We start from the raw sequence: 5,708 nt of genomic DNA on the forward strand, positions 1-5,708 counted from the left end.
AAATATATGAGGAGCATGAAACGGCCTGAAAAATAGGAGGATCATGAAACGGTGTTGAAAAACATGAAGAGCCTGAAAATGTGTGAAATATATGAAGAGCTTCAAAATGTGTCAAAGTTATGAGGGGCATGAAACGGTTTGAAAATACGAAGAGCATGAAGTCGTGTTGAATAACATGAAAAGCCTGAAAAGGTGTGAAAAATATGAAGAGCTTCTAAAAGTGTCAAAAATTGAGGAGCATGAAACGGTGTGAAAAATAGGAGGAGCATGAAGCTGTGTTCAAAAACATGAAGAGCCTGAAAAGGTGTGAAATATATGAAGAGCTTCAAAAGGTGTCAAAAATGAGATGAGCATGAAAGGGTCTGAAAAATAGCAGGAGCATGAAGTGATGTTGAAAAAAATGAAAAGCCTGAAAAGGTGTGAAATATATGAAGAGTAACAAAAGGTGTCAAAAATATGAGGAGAAGGAAAAGGTCTGCAAAATAGGAGGAGCAAGAAATGGTGTTCAAAAATATGAAGAGCCTCAAAAGCTGTGAGAAATATGAAGAGCTTCAAAAGGTGTGAAATACATGAGGAGGATTAAACGGTCTGAAAAATAGGAGGAGGATGAAGCGGTGTTCAAAAACATGAAGAGCCTGAAAAGGTATGAAAAATATTTAGAGCTTCAAAAGGTGTTAAAAATAGCAGGAGCATGAAACGGTGTTGAAAATCATGAAGGGCCTTGAAAAGGTGTGAAAAATATGAAAAGCTTCAAAAGGTGTAAAAAATGAGATGCGCATGATACGGTCTGAAAAATAGGAGGAGCATGAAGCAGTGTTGAAAAACATGAAGAGCGTGAAACGGTGTGAGAAATAAGAAGTGATTCAAAAGGTGTCAAAATATGAGGAGCATGAAACGGTCTGAAAAATTGCAGGAGCATGAAGCGGTGTTGAAAATCATGAAGAGCCTGAAACGGTGTCAAAAATATGAAGAGCTTCAAAAGATATGAAAAACATGAAGAGCTTCAAAAGGTGTCAAAATGAGATCAGCATGAAAAGGTCTGAAAAATAGGAGGAGCATGAAGTGATGTTGAAAATAATGAAAAGCCTGAAAAGGTGTGAAAAATATGAAGAGATTCAAAAGGTGTGAAAAATATGAAGAGCTTCAAAAGGTGTGAAAAATATGAGGTGCATGAAACGGTCTGAAAAATAGGAGGAGCATGAAGCGGTGTTGAAAAAAATGAAGAGCCTGAATAGGTATGAAATATATGAAGAGCTTCAAAATGTGTCAAAAATATGAGGAGTATGAAACGGTCTGAAAAATAGGAGGAGCATGAAGCGGTGTTCAAAAACATGAAGAGCCTGAAAAGGTGTGAAAAATATGAAGAGCTACAAAAGGTTTCAAAAATATGAGGAGCATGAAAAGGTCTGAAATATAGGAGGAGCATGAAGCGGTGTTGAAAAAGATGAAGACCCTGAAAAGGTGTGAAAAATATGAAGAGCTTCTAAAGGTTTCAAAAATATGAGGAGCATGAAACGGCCTGAAAAAAGGAGGAGCATGAAGTGGTGTTGAAAAACATGAAGAGCCTGAAAAGGTGTGTTAATTATGAAGAGGTTCTAAAGGTGTCAAAAATATGAGGAGCATGAAACGGTCTTAAAAATACGAGGAGAATGAAGTGGTGTTGAAAAACATGAAGAGCCTGAAAAGGTGTGAACTATATGAAGAGCTTCAAAAGGTGTCGAATATATGAGGAGCATGAAACGGTCTGAAAAAAAGGAGGAGCATGAAACGGTGTTGAAAAACATGAAGATCGTGAAAAGATGTGAAAAATATGAAGAGCTTCAAAAGGTGTCAAAAATATGAGGAGCATGAAACGGTCTGAAAAATAGGAGGAGCATGAAGCTGTGTTCAAAAACATGAAGAGTCTGAAAATGTGTGAAAAATATGAAGAGCATGAATCGGTCTGAAAAATAGAAGCTGCATGAAACGCTGTTGAAAAACATGAAGAGCCTGAAAACGTGTGAAAAATATGAAGAGCTTCAAAATGTGTGAAAAATATGAAGAGCTTCAAAAGGTGTCAAAAATGAGATGAGCATGAAACGGTCTGAAAAATAAAAGGAGCATGAAGTGGTGTTGAAAAACATGAGGAGCCTGAAAGGTTCTGAAAAATATGAAGAGCTTCTAAAGGTGTCAAAAATATGAGTAGCATGAAACAGTCTGAAAAATAGGAGGAGCATGAAGCTGTGTTCAAAAACATGAAGAGCCTGAAAAGGTGTGAAATATATGAAGAGCTTCAAAAGGTGTCAAAATGAGATGAGCATGAAACGGTCTGAAAAATAGGAGGAGCATGAAGTGGTGTTGAAAAAAATGAAAAGCCTGAAAAGGTGTGAAATATATGAAGAGCTTCAAAAGGTGTCAAAAATATGAGGAGAATGAAACGGTCTGGAAAATAGGAGGAGCATGAAATGGTGTTCAAAAACATGAAGAGCCTGAAAATATGTGAAAAATATGAAGAGCTTCAAAAGGTGTGAAAAATATGAGGAGCATGAAACGGTCTGAAAAATAGGAGGAGCATGAAGCAGTGTTCAAAAATATGAAAAGCCTGAAAAGTTGTGAAAAATATGAAGAGCTTCAAAACGTGTCAAAAATATTAGGAGCATGAAACGGTCAGAAAAATAGGAGGAGCATGAAACGGTGTTGAAAAATATGAAGAGCCTGAAAAGGTGTGAGAAATATGAAGAACTTCAAAAGGTGTCAAAAATATGAGTAGCATGAAACGGTCTGAAAAATAGGCGGAGCAAGAAGGGGTGTTGAAAAACATGAAGAGCCTGAAAATGTTTGAAAAATATAAAGAGCTTCAAAAGATGTGAAAAATATGAAGAGCTTCAAAAGGTGTCAAAAATGAGATGAGCATGAAACGGTCTGAAAAATAGGAGGAGCATGAAGCGGTGTTGAAAAACATGAAGAGCCTGAAAAGGTGTGTTAATTATGAAGTGGTTCTAAAGGTGTCAAAAATATGAGGAGCATGAAACGGTCTTAAAACTACGAGGAGAATGAAGTGGTGTTGAAAAACATGAAGAGCCTGAAAAGGTGTGAACTATATGAAGAGCTTCAAAAGGTGTCGAATATATGAGGAGCATGAAACGGTCTGAAAAAAAGGAGGAGCATGAAACGGTGTTGAAAAACATGAAGATCGTGAAAAGATGTGAAAAATATGAAGAGCTTCAAAAGGTGTCAAAAATATGAGGAGCATGAAACGGTCTGAAAAAAAGGAGGAGCATGAAACGGTGTTGAAAAACATGAAGATCGTGAAAAGATGTGAAAAACATGAAGAGCTTCAAAAGGTGTCAAAATGAGATCAGCATGAAAAGGTCTGAAAAATAGGAGGAGCATGAAGTGATGTTGAAAATAATGAAAAGCCTGAAAAGGTGTGAAAAATATGAAGAGATTCAAAAGGTGTGAAAAATATGAAGAGCTTCAAAAGGTGTGAAAAATATGAGGTGCATGAAACGGTCTGAAAAATAGGAGGAGCATGAAGCGGTGTTGAAAAAAATGAAGAGCCTGAATAGGTATGAAATATATGAAGAGCTTCAAAATGTGTCAAAAATATGAGGAGTATGAAACGGTCTGAAAAATAGGAGGAGCATGAAGCGGTGTTCAAAAACATGAAGAGCCTGAAAAGGTGTGAAAAATATGAAGAGCTTCAAAAGGTTTCAAAAATATGAGGAGCATGAAAAGGTCTGAAAAATAGGAGGAGCATGAAGCGGTGTTGAAAAAGATGAAGACCCTGAAAAAGTGTGAAAAATATGAAGAGCTTCTAAAGGTTTCAAAAATATGAGGAGCAAGAAACGGCCTGAAAAAAGGAGGAGCATGAAGCGGTGTTGAAAAACATGAAGAGCCTTAAAAGGTGTGTTAATTATGAAGAGGTTCTAAAGGTGTCAAAAATATGAGGAGCATGAAACGGTCTTAAAAATACGAGGAGAATGAAGTGGTGTTGAAAAACATGAAGAGCCTGAAAAGGTGTGAACTATATGAAGAGCTTCAAAAGGTGTCGAAAATATGAGGAGCATGAAACGGTCTGAAAAAAAGGAGGAGCATGAAACGGTGTTGAAAAACATGAAGATCGTGAAAAGATGTGAAAAATATGAAGAGCTTCAAAATGTGTCAAAAATATGAGGAGCATGAAACGGTCTGAAAAATAGGAGGAGCATGAAGCTGTGTTCAAAAACATGAAGAGTCTGAAAATGTGTGAAAAATATGAAGAGCATGAAACGGTCTGAAAAATAGAAGCTGCATGAAACGCTGTTGAAAAACATGAAGAGCCTGAAAACGTGTGAAAAATATGAAGAGCTTCAAAATGTGTGAAAAATATGAAGAGCTTCAAAAGGTGTCAAAAATGAGATAAGCATGAAACGGTATGAAATATAAAAGGAGCATGAAGTGGTGTTGAAAAACATGAGGAGCCTGAAAGGTTCTGAAAAATATGAAGAGCTTCTAAAGGTGTCAAAAATATGAGTAGCATGAAACAGTCTGAAAAATAGGAGGAGCATGAAGCTGTGTTCAAAAACATGAAGAGCCTGAAAAGGTGTGAAATATATGAAGAGCTTCAAAAGGTGTCAAAATGAGATGAGCATGAAACGGTCTGAAAAATAGGAGGAGCATGAAGTGGTGTTGAAAAAAATGAAAAGCCTGAAAAGGTGTGAAATATATGAAGAGCTTCAAAAGGTGTCAAAAATATGAGGAGAATGAAACGGTCTGGAAAATAGGAGGAGCATGAAATGGTGTTCAAAAACATGAAGAGCCTGAAAATATGTGAAAAATATGAAGAGCTTCAAAAGGTGTGAAAAATATGAGGAGCATGAAACGGTCTGAAAAATAGGAGGAGCATGAAGCAGTGTTCAAAAATATGAAAAGCCTGAAAAGTTGTGAAAAATATGAAGAGCTTCAAAACGTGTCAAAAATATTAGGAGCATGAAACGGTCAGAAAAATAGGAGGAGCATGAAACGGTGTTGAAAAACATGAAGAGCCTGAAAAGGTGTGAGAAATATGAAGAACTTCAAAAGGTGTCAAAAATATGAGGAGCATGAAACGGTCTGAAAAATAGGCGGAGCAAGAAGGGGTGTTGAAAAACATGAAGAGCCTGAAAATGTTTGAAAAATATAAAGAGCTTCAAAAGATGTGAAAAATATGAAGAGCTTCAAAAGGTGTCAAAAATGAGATGGGCATGAAACGGTCTGAAAAATAGGAGGAGCATGAAGCGGTGTTGAAAAACATGAAGAGCCTGAAAAGGTGTGTTAATTATGAAGAGGTTCTAAAGGTGTCAAAAATATGAGGAGCATGAAACGGTCTTAAAAATACGAGGAGAATGAAGTGATGTTGAAAATAATGAAAAGCCTGAAAAGGTGTGAAAAATATGAAGAGATTCAAAAGGTGTGAAAAATATGAAGAGCTTCAAAAGGTGTGAAAAATATGAGGTGCATGAAACGGTCTGAAAAATAGGAGGAGCATGAAGTGGTGTTGAAAAAAATGAAGAGCCTGAATAGGTATGAAATATATGAAGAGCTTCAAAATGTGTCAAAAATATGAGGAGTATGAAACGGTCTGAAAAATAGGAGGAGCATGAAGCGGTGTTCAAAAACATGAAGAGCCTGAAAAGGTGTGAAAAATATGAAGAGCTTCAAAAGGTTTCAAAAATATGAGGAGCATGAAAAGTTCTGAAAAATAGGAG

This window comes from Dama dama, unplaced genomic scaffold, assembly GCF_033118175.1.
Source record: "Dama dama isolate Ldn47 unplaced genomic scaffold, ASM3311817v1 ptg000020l, whole genome shotgun sequence".
NCBI lineage: Eukaryota > Metazoa > Chordata > Mammalia > Artiodactyla > Cervidae > Dama > Dama dama.